The sequence below is a fragment of the Sus scrofa genome, chromosome 1, assembly GCF_000003025.6.
Source record: "Sus scrofa isolate TJ Tabasco breed Duroc chromosome 1, Sscrofa11.1, whole genome shotgun sequence".
NCBI lineage: Eukaryota > Metazoa > Chordata > Mammalia > Artiodactyla > Suidae > Sus > Sus scrofa.
Genome location: NC_010443.5, coordinates 124,571,302 through 124,587,190, shown reverse-complemented (window position 1 = coordinate 124,587,190; position 15,889 = coordinate 124,571,302). Strand labels below are relative to the sequence as shown.

The following is a 15,889-nucleotide window of genomic DNA, read 5'->3' as shown; positions in this document are numbered from 1 at the left end:
CTTAGCATGATAATTTCTAGGTCCATCCATGTTGCTAAAAATGCTGGTATTTCATTCTTTTTAATGGCTGAGTAATATTCCATTGTGTATATGTAGCACATCTTCTTGATCCACTAAAAGTTAAGATAGGTTCTACAAGAAGTATGAGCTTTGAGTTTCTTTTTTCTTTATTTCTTTTTTTTTTTTTTTTTTTAGCACTCCAACTTAAGGGGAGGTCAAGAGTTACAGAAGATGATAAGGAAAGGGTAAAATGCCCTTTGGCAGAGAGCTGGTAGGTAGCTATAGCATGTATCATTGGACAGGGCAGGATGGCTAGTCAGGGAAGGATGGTAATGTGGGAAGAACATCAGCTCTACACACCTTGTGCTAGTCTGAAAAGGCATGGAGCCTCAGCTCAGACACTTAGGAGTTCAAGCTTAGTGACCTTGACCAAGTTAGAAAAGACCAGTGATATCCGCAAAGACTTGTTTTAAGTATTACCTTAAGGAATTCATGAGAACTCATCCAGAGAAATGCAAAAAGTTTTGTTTTCTACATGACCTATTAATTGGGATACTGGCAACCATGTGATTGAAGGCTTGGTTTCTTTAAATATAATATAAAACCATCAACATTTGCGTCATATCTAAAGGACACTGTTCCTTTGAACAATTTTTTGAGCAGGCAGTACGTACTTGAGGACTACACTAGAAGTTGATGAGCAAGTTATGAACTTAACAAAGTTCTGCCTGGAGAAAGTTATGGACCAGTAGTAGAGACAATCTGGTGAAGAGAGAATACCAAATGGGTGGTTAGTAAAAAAAAAAAAAAAAAAAAAAAAAAAAAAAAAAAAAAAAAAGGCATTTTTGGTTTAGATTGGCAAAAGAAGGTGTTCAGGAATTTTGCTGGGCTTTTTGCATATGAAGAAAGCTGGGCTGACAGTCCAGCCTCAAAGGCCGATGAATAGTTGCTAGATGATTACTAAGTGACACGCGGGAATAAATTTCTGTGATATTAAAAGTGATATATGGCACAATAAAATTATATCCTTATATATGCAGTACTCAATGCCTAAACCATCGTACTGACAAAATCAAAGTGATGGGTCCTACGTTCTCAAGGGGCTGTGGGAATGTGGGAGAGTATGTAGAGGTCAGCCAGCTGCCATGCTCCCTGGAGCGGGCCCTGGCCCTGGCATGGGGACCAACCTTGGGGTTTTCAGAGCTGAGGTGGGGGCTCGGGCAGGGGAAGTTCAGAGCCGCGGGAGCGGCAGAAGCACGTGGGCTGAGGGGGGTGGGAGGACGCACACGGAGGAGTAGCGGGTGGAAGTGTCAAAGAGGAAGGAGTGGAGGGCCGCTGAGGTGATAGGGTGTGGTCTGTGGGGGAGCAGGCGGTCCGGGAGAGGAGGGCAGGGAGACCCACCCGGACTGAGGAGGCAGCGGGGAGCGTGCATGCGTCGCGCGGTGCGGTGACAGCAGGAGCGCGGCGCGGGGCCGAGTGGCAAGGGGAGTTTCCTGTGCTCGCCAAGTGGAGCCCAGCTCGGAGCTGCGCCAGCGCCTTCCGCCTGGGCCCGCGGTGCCAGACACCTGCCGAGTCCGAAGCGGGAGTCCGGCCGAGCGTTCCGCCCCCAAGTAAGTCTTGCCTTTTTTCTTAATTTCTCCTCCACCGCCTCAGCCTCTTTATCTGCGGTGCTCGAAGCTCCTGCTCCGGAGGCTGAGCGAAAAGCGCACGGGAGAGCTCCGGTGGCGTCCAGGGATGCTCCAGCCTCAGAGCGCGCCCCGGCCGGCGCCGGGACCTGGCCGCTAGGCCCGCCGCCCCGTTGCCCTGCGCGGCGCAGACGGAGGTGGCGGCAGAGTTGTTGGCACAGATGCTACCCGTCTTTTGTGTCTTGCCCGAGCCCAGCGTCGGGCCACGCTGGGGGGGGTGGGGGTGTGGGGGAGGGAAGCGGAAGACACTTTATGGCTCTTGGCCCCACCTCTGGCCCCCACCCCAAATCCTTTGGGATTTCAGTATGCCACGGACTCCGGCGCGAATGAGTGTCTACCAACCCCTGTTGGACCAGTAGAATCAGGGTGGGCAGCGGCCGGACGGCCACGCCGCCCCCCTTCTGGTTTTCTTTATAGAGACAGCGTCTTTAACAGCAGGTGCTGGAAGCGGGGCTGAGTGGGTGCTCACAGGAGTCTTGAGTGTAGGGAACGACCTGCCTTCTTGCTTTTCTTGGGTTCTGGAACGGAAAGAATGGGGCCACTGGGAGCCCCGAAACCCGAGCGTCCCGCGCTAAGCGGGCTTACGCGGCCGGCGAACAGGCGTTCGCTGGGTGGGTCCCTTGTCTGGCTCATTGTTCGCGGTGACTGTTCTTGGGGCCGGGCTAGGCGACACAGACGCCTATTACTGGGCCGTAAATTCAAGTGACGACTTGGAGGAGTGAGGTCAAGACTGCTTGTTGGACAGGGCTTTACAGTTTGGAAACGGACTTTTTCAGGCGCGGAGGGCAACAGTAGTCGTCAGCAAAAACCACTCCTGAGTGTGAAACTTGAATCTGACTAATTCACCGGGGCAGCCCGGTGAATTAAATCCTCAGAAACAGGGCGCGATATTTCCCCATTGAAATTGTCTTCAGAGTGACGAAGATGGAGTTTTAAGTGTTATTGGGAACTGGTTGCTTTCTCTTGCTAGCACCTGTTTCTCTTAAAGGTTTCTGAGTGGGGTTTATTTTCTCGCCCTTCCCCCCCCCCGCCTTTTTTCGGAGTAATGTGTATATGTCATTCTGTTTGTGCATTGTGTACTCCGCTAATCGAATTGCATGGTTTCAGGAGAAGAATCCATTAAAAAAAAAAAACAAAAAAAAAAAAACAAAGTGCAGTTTCCACTCTACAAAGGGCCAAACGCTGGTGTAGACATTTATTGCTCCCCCACCCTAGCCGCATGCTGACATTCATGGAGGCACACATGTGCACCCGGAGTCAAAGGGAGCCGATTGTCCCTAGTTGGAGATGCCTAAACACAGTGAATGCTGATTTTGTTGGAAGCTAGGACACTTATTTTTCCATTTACCTAAATTACACTGATATCACCTGTTCATGATATTCCTTTAGTCCACTACAAAGGAGGGTTCATTTTCCTGAGAAGGATGTTTCTTGTTTTTCGAAGCTGCATGAGTGGTAATCAGAGTAAGCTGGTCCAAAAAGAGATTTTTAAAAATTATATGTATGTTAATATATTATAATATATATATAAATATTCCCAGTAGTTACTAACCCAGCTGCTGCCCTGGTTATATTTACTTGGACCTGACTGATGGACATCCTAAATGCATCAGCCTGCTGAAACCTGGAGTTCTAAGCCCTCAGGAGAAATAATCTGAACACTTTTCTCTGACCACAGTCTGATTCCACAGGGAAAAAACATGCAGTAGGAGTGTTATTTAGGGTATTGAAAGCTGTGTGATTTATTGTAAAGAGGGAAGTAGGAGTTAGAAGAAAATAAAAATGGAAGCCTGAGTAGGCATCCAAACCATACTCATAGTTCACCGTATATGTATGTGGAAAGTATGTTGTATTCTCTCATGCTCTCTCTCCTTTATCACTTAGTCTTTATATTCTTAATGCTTTTAATCACAGTTTTTGTACTTGTTTTTGGAAGTGGTTTTTTTGGCTTTGAAAAAAAAATTTATGTTTTCAGTCTGCTATTATTTTACATTTTCACTATCAGTAGCGCTCATTGAATATGTGGGATCATCTTTTAAACTGTTCTTTTGTTTGTTTCCCTGCATGGCATGTCCAGCTTAGTATGGGACCACATGAACAATGCTTCAACCAGGTCGTAATGAAGATTAAGACATGGAAGGAATCCGCATGTATGCATAAACTGTATACTTATTTAACTGCCTTCCCATATGACCGATTTTAGATACTTGCTTGTTCATCTTCTGAAGTCTCCAGACTCCAAATTCTTACCCAGATTGATTGCTGCACTAAATCTTGATTGTACAATGAACAGAACTTAATTATTTTGGTCTCATTTATCAGTCAGCAATGTTTAGTGTTGCCAGTTTAATTATATCATTGAAATATGCATGACTTTAAAGTATGTTGAAAAAGGTCCTTTTAAACTTGTTTCCTCATAAAGAAAAAAAAAGTCCTTGTGAAGCCATAATTTCACTGCTGTGAGGCCCCCCTAGCCATTTGTGTTTATTGAGTTTACTTTTCCACATGAAGAAAGAACCATTGTTTTGTTGTCTAGGAGCTGAAAGAAGATAGAAAGTGAGAAAAGAAAATCAAGCACTTAATTTTCTTTACTTGGGAAAAATATTTTTTTAAGTAAATAGTGATTATTTTCTTAAAAATACACTAAAGTCTTATTAAAGAATCCTGAGGAAAAAAACAATTTTTTAGGATAGAAATGCTGGCTGTTACTAAATACTCATAAAAGATTGGTGTATACAAATGCATACATTTTGAAACAATCTCCTAACGCATTTTCTTCTTGCTATAGAATTATGCAAGTTATCAAATCATTGTTACTAAAACATTGAAATCTCACCAAAATCTATATTTAAATATACTGTCTTTTTGCAAGTGCTTTAATTGTAATAGCCTGTTTGTTGAGATTAAAAAGAACATCATTGATGTCATGGTGTGCTTTGCATTTTAAAATAGTAGCTAATGAATTACAAACATTCATTACTCCACAACCACTTGCTGAAATTTCTCAGGACCCCCAAATAGAGAATTATTTGTACTATATACTTACTATCATTCAGACCCTTGCTGAGTTTTTGTTGATCCCCTTTTTTTCTTTGAAATTAATTGCATTTTAAATTAATACTCTGTTGGCTCTGAATCTTTTCTTTTTCTCCTATGTCATAAATTTATGTGTAGATATCTGCAGCATTGTCTGGTTAGGGAACTTGCTTTTGAAAACATGTGGGAATTAGTGGGTGGAGGGGTGAAGAGAGAACAACTTTTATTAAACCTGGAAAGAGTCAGAGCTTAACACAGAGAGAGAGGGCAGGTTTCATCTGAATAAAATTCTTTGAGGAATACTTCTTTGACCTTTAAAATGCCAAGCTATGTAGCACATAATATACATTTCAGGAATTCAGGCACTAACTTCACAAATCATAAGGCAAATAATACAGTATCATAGTGACTTTACTTTGTCACATTTGAAGGGCGACTTCCAATTCCATTCACTTTTCTTCATACTAAGTACTAAAAACTACCCACTGTTATCTTATGCTATTTTTTTTTTTGACAGGTGGTGGGGTGGCTGGAGGTAGGTGGGGGGTTAAGAGGGGAGGGAGTACTGTTCTATTTATGTAAAAATGAAAATTGTCAATGTTTATTTTGGAAAATTTTTATATAAAACGTTGCTTCTGTAAGTTTCATGCTTACTAAATTTTTACTGAGGAAGATGAAGTTTGGCACTCAGTTTTCATAACCAGATGCAACCACAGACAAATTGATTAAGCAATTCAAATTAGTGCATTTAAGTCTTAAATTTAGGCTTCCCTCCCATAAACTAATATGAAGAAAACTACTGAAATAGGCTTTATTTTTAATAACCAATATTCATGTATATTATCTTGCAAATGAAGATTAACATAATTAACAAAAATGGAAACATTTATGAAATGAGGATATAAGGAAATGCAGATTAATGATTGTGTATACTTTTGATATATACCTTTTTTCCCCCGATAAATTAGTATTTTAAATCTCAGGGGGGATGTGAATTTCTTAACTGATCACATTTTCTCTTTTGCATTGGCCACTAGAAAGCTCAGAGCCAATTTGAAATCTAATTTATTAATTATATAAGGCTTCACGGAATGCATTTTGTGTGTTAGCTTTCTCAGTGACCTTATCTTATTCTGTTTATGTATGTATTTTCTCTGTAAAAACGTCTGGATTTTTTTTTTTTTCATTGCGTAAGGAGACAGACCACACAAAGTTAACTTGAATACATGTTTAGAAATATAATCAACTCTGCAGATATTATTAAGGTCTAATATTGCAAATCCTGAGGGGATATGAGGCAAATTAAGGCATGGTTTCTGATCTAAAGGTACTTATATTCTAGCTGGATAGAGAAGCCATAAAAACCTAACAAGTCAGCTAATCAAGAGGCAACATGTATACACACACACACACACACATCTGTTGCATTAAATTGAAAACCTAGGCCTTATCTTTAATAATGCTCAGCTTCCACTTTCTTGAAAAACACTGTTAGTAGTGCCAATTGGTAAAGCAAAGTAACCAAATCTTTTCATTAGGAAGAATTCCCCTCTGGGTATACTAAACTCCAAAGAGACTGAAGCTCTGAGGGTAAAAATAAATGTTAAGAGAAGTCATTGTGATTCTATGGTAGTAGAATGGAAACTTCCAGACATTTCTGCTCTCTTCTGTTTCTCTTCCTCTCTGTCTCTCACTGGTTTTTCCACTTGCTCCCCAGTCAGTCAGTCAGTGACCAGACCTGATTGGCAAGTGTGACAATTCCAATGTCAAGCTAAGCCCCACCAGACTAGCCAGCTTATGAAATTTCTGGCTATGTAACTACAGTATTTGTTCTAAGTACTGTACTTAAATACAGTAGTTAAGTTTAAGTGCCCACTGGGTGTTTTCCTTTGTACTTGAATCAACAACCATTTTCAGCTTTTAGAAGGGACCACCCACAAAACGGTTCTTTTTGACTGTAGAAAAACTCAGAGAAAGGAAAAAAAAAAAGTAAAAACAGAAAAAACATAGAACCGATTTACTGACCCAGGGTGATATTTTTATGGCAAGGGCCACAAACTCAGAATTAAACTTCCAAATCTAACCGGCTACCTCTGGCTATAAATCTGATTCGCATTTTCTCTGCCTCCCACATACATATCATTTTTCCCCAGACCTATCAATTATGTTAATGTTAAAAATAATTTAAAGTCTAAGACATAGATCTGTTGTCCTGAAGTGAAGAAAACTATGAAAAAGACTATGGTAAATACTGATCATTTAAGCCTGGCCTTTTAAAAAGCGCATTGGATACACTGAAAATCCATGTATTAGTATACTTACTGTGCTTCCAATTATGATATAAATAGTGCATAAAGCTTTAAATTTTTCATCAAATTAATGTTTCACTGATATGCAAATTAACGACTGACATCTAAGGTGCATACCATGTGATGATTCCTAATTGGCAAGTGAACCTCAAAGGGTTATTTATAGATTACATTGCAACAAAGTGTTGGAGTAAATTCTCATTGTGCAGCTCAATTCAAATTGACGTTTTTAGCTTTGATTCTCTTCACTTTTTTCACATCCCTTTTGATCTCTAAAGTCTCTCAGAAATAAGCTACCTAAGGTGCTAAATATATAATTAATAATATTTGGGCAGAGAATTTGTCTTCATATTATCCTTAGGAGATTTGGAGACCAGCTAAGTCCCCCCGCCTTACCAGTTTGTTCAGTTATGAACACCTCTTGGGGCTGTGAATTTGAACTCAAGGATTTGGTAACATTCATTTCTATCCAGAGCACACAGGATAAATGTTCACATAGAAAAAGTGAGGAAGAAACTTGAACATAATTTATCAAGTGAATTAATTTTTAAGAATAGCTGCCTTTAAAGATCTAAGTGGAAATCCTATTTTATTCTCTAATGGCAATTAAGGTTTCTTTTATCTCTACTTTTCATTACATTATGTGCATGGAGAATGCAGTAAGAGAATTATAATGTATCTGCAATTCCTGTGCTGTGTTATTAGGTCAAAATTTGGCCTTTCTTTTCTTTATTCCATGTCTATCTGCTTAAAGGAAGAATAGCCAAATAAAAAATGAAAAAGTTCTTCATTTATTCTGCATATTTCTCTTCAATATGGATTTTGTACTGGTCTCATAAGGCAAAGTTATCTGAGGGATACATTTCTGCATACAAAGATAAGGTTACAATTTATTAACTTTTAGATACTGTCTTCAAACTATACTCAACCTGGAATGTTCCACTTTCCCTACCAGATTGGTGAAACGGTTATCTTTTTGTAAAGATTTACTTAAAAAAGACTTTCTTGTTGAAGGAACCCCCACCATTGGATTTAAATTTGGCATTCTTTTGGAAGAGTGTATGTGTATATGTGTGTGCATGTTTTACAGTCATGTAAACTTGAAAATGTTTAGAAAGTCTAAAGAACTATATACAAATATAGTCTTTATTTTTATTATTATTGCTATATTGTGAAGTTGAGACAAACTGGATGTTGAATCTAAGCTGCATGTGGAAATGAATACTTTTCTTATTTTTAACACTTGACTAGTAGTTGAATAATTTAGGTCTTGCTTTTTATTGGCAAAAGTTTACACTAGTCATGTATAGTGTGGTGTGGGTATGATTGAGGCAACTTGATTTTTTTTGCTGATGAAGATTTATCAGGAAATTTATCCCTTACAGAAACTCACTTTCATTAAAAAACTTTGAATAGGACTTACTACGCATTACATATTGACATGGGAAATGAGCATAAAAACAATAAATAAAAAAGGTCCTGCCCTAAAGGAATTTAAAATCAAATGGAGAACAAAAATACCGAATTGATGTGGTAAAATAAATAACACAGATCATTAAGGGATATTTGGGGAGCAATGAGGATAGGTAGTTTAGAAAAGTTTAATGGGAGATTTGAAGCAAAAAGAACAAGCAGAAGTCTAGCAGGTGTAGAAGCAGTCGATGAGGTCTCCATCATAGAACTTCTGGAGAAAAGGAGAACAGTGAGGCATACGTGGAAAATCCAGATTGTCTGGCAGGAAGTGTTTTACGTTAGACTGAAGATCAGCCTCGTAGTCTAGACTAGAGATCAAGATTTTTTTTTCTTTTGTATTGTTATTCTGAGATCAAGATTTTGAAGTTTAATCCTGATTAAGTCCAACTCTCGTACACTTCATGTCTGCACCCATGCAGCGGAACATATCCTGGTATACAAGCATGGTGTCGTTGCATTTTTGTTAATCTTAAACAGATTCTTGAAGTTATCAGATAATCTTACTGAACTAGCCACACCATCTACTCTCCTACAAGGCTCTATGTCATGCTTCCTCCTCTCTCTTCCTCTCAGATGAAGGCCTTGTTTCCTATTCCCTGATAGAATTGAGCCATCAGAAAAGACTTTCCAGTCTATAGCCTCACCAACCTGAACACACCCAATCTCGTCTGATCTCGGAATCTAAGCAGGGCTGGACCTGGTTAGTACTTGGATGGGAGAAAAGACTTTTCCACAGTCACCTGCTACCACATGTAACCACCTGTCAGTATTTGCACCCACGTAATCTGCCTTCTTGCTCATTCTCTCACATAGCACTGGTAGAATTTAAACTGCTAAATTTTAGTGAAATCTGATATGGAAATATGTAAATGCAATTTATTACTGAGTGCAAGTATTCCTTTAGATCTTGAAATTCCATTTTTAGTTGTTCGGCATTGGGAAATAATCAGGATTGGAGGTGAAGATTTATGTAAAGTATGTTACTTAGAAAAATGAAAAAATTAGAAGCAACAGACTAGCCCAAGGATAGAAGGAAAAAAATAGTGAAGTATAGTACATTCTTAGGACAGACTGTTAAGCATCATTTAAAATTATGTTTTTTAAAATGATGTAAAAAAAGAACCCAAACTGTACAGAACACTGATGTAATTTTGTTATATGTACATAGACCAGAAAAATAAATGAACCATGTTAAAATGTTGTGTCATTGGATACTGAAATGAAAATTGTTCTGTACGTACAGCAGTTTCTTAGAAAATACTTTCAATTTGGAAGAGAGAGCTTTTTGATGGAAAGGTCCTGGTTACATAGAAAATGTCCACTGAATAAACACAATAATGAAATTCTATAGTGTGATTCAACTGTCATTGAAATATCAGTCCCTACTACGCATTCCCCTTGCCTGCAACATCCAGCCCACCAAGACTCACAGAATTTCTGCTAAAATATATCACAGTTTGTTTAATTTTCACCATCTCCACTGCTGCCCTTCTAGTGTAAGATGCCATACTTTTGAGCCTGGGTCACTGCTTTGGCTTCTGGAAGGTTCTTCTCACTCTTGACATTGCAAAATAATGATCCGAGATGCTTATTACATAGTGTTCAAAGTGTGGACCCCACTGATGAGCTGCCTGAGTATGAATCCCAACCCTGCCACTTACTAGGTATGAGACCAGGAACAAGTTACTTGACATTTCAGTTTTTTACTTTCATTTTCCCATCAATGAAATTGAAGATACCTATCTTTTAAGGTTATTATGATAATTAAATTCATGACTAGCTTAAAGCAAGTACTATTTATATATTAGCTATTTTTTCAAGACCTAACTTAGATTATAACCTTCCTTGTTTAAAATCATTCAAAGACTTCTCGTTGTACCTTGAATGAAATTTTTATGATCACCTCCATCAGTTTTATTGACTCTTGCTACTTTCTGTTTTCTTGCTATTCCTATAAAAACACCATGTCCCATTCTGTCACTGGGCCTTTGCACATGCCAATCCCTCTGCCTGGAATACTCTCATCTGAATCTCCCCATAGCTGCTGCTTGTCTTACAAGTCTCAGCTTCAGCCACATCTTCTAAAAGCCCTTCCCTGATTTTCTTGTCATTGGAAGGACACTTCCTGCTATTCTTTTTTCACTCTTCACTTTTATTATTTCCTTAATAGACCTTATCACAATTTGAGCTTTTTGTGTATTAACTTCCCCCCTCTATTTTACTGCTAGAATTTAAATTCTGTGAAACAAATATAACATCTGTCATGGTTATATTTGTTTCCGTCCAATACCTGTCAGAGACTCTGGCATGTAGTCCTGAATAAATATTGGATGGATGGATGCTTCTCACTATTATCATTTTGGAATTTGCATTTCTAGAAGGGCTAACTTCATATTTGTAAGGTTTTTTTTATGTCCTTAAAGAGATCTGAGGAGATAGAGAAAGTTATTAACACTTGTGATTTTAGCTCTGCTTCACAAGGCCTTTATAATACTTGTCACTACCAAAGTGCATTTTGAAAGAGGTGCAGAGTGTGAGACTGGAGATGGGAGCAGTAGGTGAATTGGGGTACTTAAAATGTAAAGATGTTTCAAGCTAAATGGAAACTGCAGTATTGGGGGTAGAGGGTGAGCTTGGGGCAAGTTATTAGAGTGTTGATAGTTCAAGCATTTAAGAGGACATATCAGGCCATCATTTCGCAAAGCTCCAGGTTAAAAAGTACTGCAAAAAATAACTTCCATAGCATTTTAGTTCTTAGCTTTAGAAAATGTTGACTAAGGTTCTGAAGGTACCCAATGCCAAAATTAGTGGATGGAAATTTTTTTTAAAGTGAGTTTTGTTATTTGATGTCATGAAATAAAAACAAAACTGTTTTCAGTCTTTGATTCAGCTGGTTTGTAAAATGGAAGTCAGTCAGACCTGAATATGTGTGTATGTGTGTGTCTGTCTTTGAAACTTTTGTTTTTTCAGATAAAAACACTTGATGTAGAAAAGATGTTTTCATGTATTGTTTTTGATCATAAAATTGTAAAGGCATGGAAAATTTTGTATCCACTGATGTTCCCTTTCTCTTACCAGGAGGTGTCACTACAGCTCACTCAAACTTACTAGTGCGTTCTGTAGGGACAAACTGGTGCTAGCATTTTATCAGACTATCAGTACCCCACCCATCAACTTCTTTCCTGAGTTAGTTGAAGGAAATCTGATGAAAATAGAATTGGTTTCAGGTGACTGTTTCTCCTCCAAACAAGTGTTCTTATCATGAACTAGATGATAACTTAAAAGACTTGTTTAATATTCTGGAAACAAATGGCATTCTTACTTTCTTTGCATATTGAGTGAGGGCAGTGGAGAGAAAAAAGAAAAGAGTAAGATAAAGATGAGAGAGAGAGAGACTTAGAGAAACATGGAGAAGAGTGGAACTGAAGTGTTTCTAGTGGTAACACACTGCTTGTGATCCCTGAACACCCCTCTGACTTGCATGCCTCGTCCCTTCCCTGTCCCTCTTCTCTGCCTGGATGTTAAGTCCAATTTGCTGTGCTAGAACTGTTATAATTAAAACAAAAACACCTTTCTGCTATTGAGCTAATACACTATCCCAGTTGTTTGACACACATAACTTCTCTCTCTTCTGATAACATTATAAAATAGGTATTATTAATAACTATTGTGAAGGTGAAGAAAGTGAAAATTGAGAGTTCCCACTGTGGCTCAGTGGGTTACAAACCTGACTAATATCCATGAGGATGCAAATTCAATCCCTAGCCTCGCTCAGTGGGTTAAAGGATCAGGTATTGCCATGAGCTGTGATATAGGCCTGCAGCTCCGATTCCACCCCTAGCCTGGGTATATCTGTGTGATGTAGGTGTGGCCTTAAAAAGTAAAAAAAAAAAAAAAGTGGAAAAGTTGCGGGATTTTTAGTTGTAGCTCTGATTTTAGCATAAGCTTATCAGATTTCAAAAGCACATCCTTGTTCTTTGTGTGAGTTCCTCCTTCTGGAGACTTTCCTAACATCCTTGGAAGTTAGCAATCCCTGGGCCATTCAGGTATCTTTCCTCTGGGTCCCACAACATCTGCTGCTTCCCCAGTGTGAACACTCATCATAACTGGACCACGACCTTCTATTTTCTTATCTCTTCTTCACCCAGAGTTGGAGCATTTTAAGGGTGGGTGCAAAATCTTGTCTCTAGAATAGGATGTGAAACCGCTAATATTGATCAACTGGATGAGCAAACAAGAGAACAGGTTCACCCAAAGATGGGGCTCACATGGGGGTGAGAGTATGGGTGAGCACAGCGTGGAAGGTAAGGACCACGGTGTGGCCAGACTTCACCCATTTCTCTTGGCCTCACTTGCTCCACAAGCAACTGAACCATGAAGAGTAAAGTCCCACCATTTGAGGAGGGAAAAGAACAGGGTTAAGTGACCAAGAAGGAGGGGATCTTCTGCACAGCCCACACCTTGTATCTCCTCTAGAACTGAAGGGAAAAGATTGGCATCCAAGGAGCTGTGTTTACTGCTGGCCTCCAGGTGGCAGCATGACCCAGCTGTCAAAGACCAGCTCAGCTCTTAGACGCCCCTGCTGCTGCTGTTCTTAGAGCATTTAGTGCCCTGGGAATGATTAATGGTGCTGCCCGTTCACTGTACCCTGAGGGTAATTGAACCTGCAATATTTTGGAGGCTGCAGAGAGACATCTTGAGCCCTATCTGATAGAAGGGGCTGCAACATTTTGGATATTTTCCTTCAGAGATGTCCCAGAGGCCCTTTTGTTGTGCATAGAATGCAGTCCTTGGCAGAATGCTTTAAAGTGTGTGTGTGGGGCGGTGGGGTGGGGGGTGGGGGTGTCCACCACCATAAACACTTCTAAAACCTGAGGAAATTGAATAGTCATAATGTTTTTAGATGTTTGGTTTGCTGTGCATTCCGTTATTTTTTTCCTTCTTTGGTTCTAAAATAATATTCCTTTCCACCTGACTTAAAGCAAATCCTCTGGAAGGTAGCTTATGTTAATTGACTGAGTATTTTGAAAGAGTGCAGGCAGAGCTATGTATAATGTCTTTATTTAAATAAGCTCTAAGCCCTTTTATATTGTAAGCTGAGGTATTTAAAAGTAAGATGATTGGAAATTTCAAAAGTTGCACACAATTCGAGAGAATGTGAAACATATTAGAAGGAACAGCTGACACATGAGTATAGTGTCCATTTATTCTAAATATACATGTAATATCAATTATATAAGACAACCAACAAAAGATCTTAAGCTTGTCAGGTTGGGTTTGTTTGACTGCTTCTTTTCATTAGAATTTTTAGTAACTGGGAAAAATGCCAGATTCTAAAGCCTGGAAAAAGGTATCTTGAATAGGATATGCCGATAGATCTTAGCACTATTGAGAAAAGAAAATCACTTAAAGATTAAAAAAATGTTTGCTCACCTATGCAACCAAATGGGGAATCCAAACATCCACCTTTCTGTACTTTGGATTTAAATAGCCCTGGTGGTCAGCTTTAAGCAGTGGTTTGTAGCTTTGGTGAATTTTTAAAATATCTCTTTGGTACTTTTGAGAATAATTGTTTTTCCTCAAACCTGTGAGATTTGACTCTTCATCACAGAATATTCTCTCATGGTAGACCACAATGATTTAAAGCTGTGTTGTATATGGGAGGTTACCTTCTAGATGTTTAGAGAGCCAAACTTAACTTGTCTCCATGTACTGACACGTTTATGTTTTAGCAGGCAATAAGCCTGGTCTCTTTCATTTCTTGGAATAGAGTAGAAAATCAAAAGGATGATTAGAATGGTCCATCAAAGTCAATTTTTAGATTAGAATACAGGTATTATACAGACTACTATTCTATCTTCCTTTGCTTAAATTTATCTTAGAGGATGAACTTGCAATAGTGTCTTTCTGTGATGAAGACCTAGGCCAGGGATTGAAAGTGAAGGGTGGGGATGGAGAATTAATTGAGATAAATCCATAATGGTTTATTCACAGTCTCTGATTTAACTTCAACTTTAACAACAAAATTAGTAAGGAAAAAAATCCCAGCATACCCTAAAATCCTGCTCGATGATCCATGACTCATTGCAGTGTTTTTCTCAGCCTACCAGTCTCTCTTTCTTTGACTACTTTGGGCAACTTATCAAAAATTTCTTAATTTTATCTCTTAGTATAAAAATCTTGATTTCCCTAATGCCTTTAAGTATATAAGTACTATATCTTGTCTAAATATTATTTATATTTCATATATTTTTCTAATATTTCAAAATAGATTATAACTTTTTATCATTATTTCATTACTTGTAAAGGAACACTTTTTGGATATATTTAAGTCATTTCCTTGCAGGATAAAGAGGCTTATCACCCTACAAAAGGACACAGCTGGTAGGTACTCTCTTAAATATAGGGCCCACTGATCAACTTTACATTTCAAAGCTTAGCTTGACTTCTTTACTTTAGCACAATAATGTTTTTGAAAAATCAGGTATTGTTGAAGAAAAAGTTTTCTAAACCCTTTAACTCTCAGCACACAAGAGCCAAGACTGGTGGAATATATCAGAGTTTAAGTGCATTCTGGGGAGTAGACTAATTCAAGATGAGTATTAGAAAAATTAGGAGAATGAGGAAATGGAAAGCCTACTCTTTTGGAGGTAAGGAATCCTGACAGGTAAAAAGTTATGGAGTTAGGGAAGCAGGTTGGTTTTTTTAAGATCCCGACCTTCCTTCTTTGAGTTCAGATCACAAAAAGAGCAGGGTTCAGTAGGAAAGCCAGTGGTGTGCCTCCCAGATATTAGGTTTTAGGAGGAAACTGAAAGACTTAGGAGGAGCCCCAGTGTAACATGGGCAAGAATAGAGCAGTGGTGTTGAGAGTCTGCTTGACTGATGAATCTGCAAGGAGGGACCCAGAAGCCACATCCTGATAAGGGCATGCTGAGATGATGGGGTAGCCAGTAGGCTAGTGGAGATCTGAGGTCTGGGGAAAGAAGCTGCTGGCTATGGATGGAATGAATCTTAAGGAGTGGAAGAAATGACTTGTGCCTATGGACACCAACAAGGGGCACCAGCAGGTTCTTCTGAAAGACTAGATGAAACAGTCAAATTTCTCTACTTCCTTGAAGGTATTATATTTAGCAGGTCTGCAGTGGTATGCTTGCATCATTTGTTTATGGTCAGAGTCTATTCTGATGGTTTTTATTGGGCTGGCATCTATTTTGACTTGTTCATGCCATGCTGTACCCATTGTTAAATATTTTGAATTTACTCTAGGTTATCCATGTAGAGAGCAGACTTGTCCTACCACTTTACATTGGGGATCTGAGAGCATCTGAAGTTCTGGCATGGATTGGAGCTACCTTACATTCACTGTCATAAAACTATGGTTAATCC

At 39.0% G+C, this 15,889-nt stretch overlaps 1 protein-coding gene across 1 annotated transcript in view; it reads left to right on the top strand.

The window, feature by feature from the left end:
- SEMA6D (semaphorin 6D) overlaps window positions 1,129-15,889 on the top strand; it is a 598,535-nt gene continuing 583,774 nt past the window's right edge. The window contains exon 1 of the mRNA XM_021096114.1: window positions 1,129-1,610. The gene's annotated coding sequence lies outside the window, so the exon portion shown is untranslated. The remainder of the gene's footprint in view (window positions 1,611-15,889) is intronic.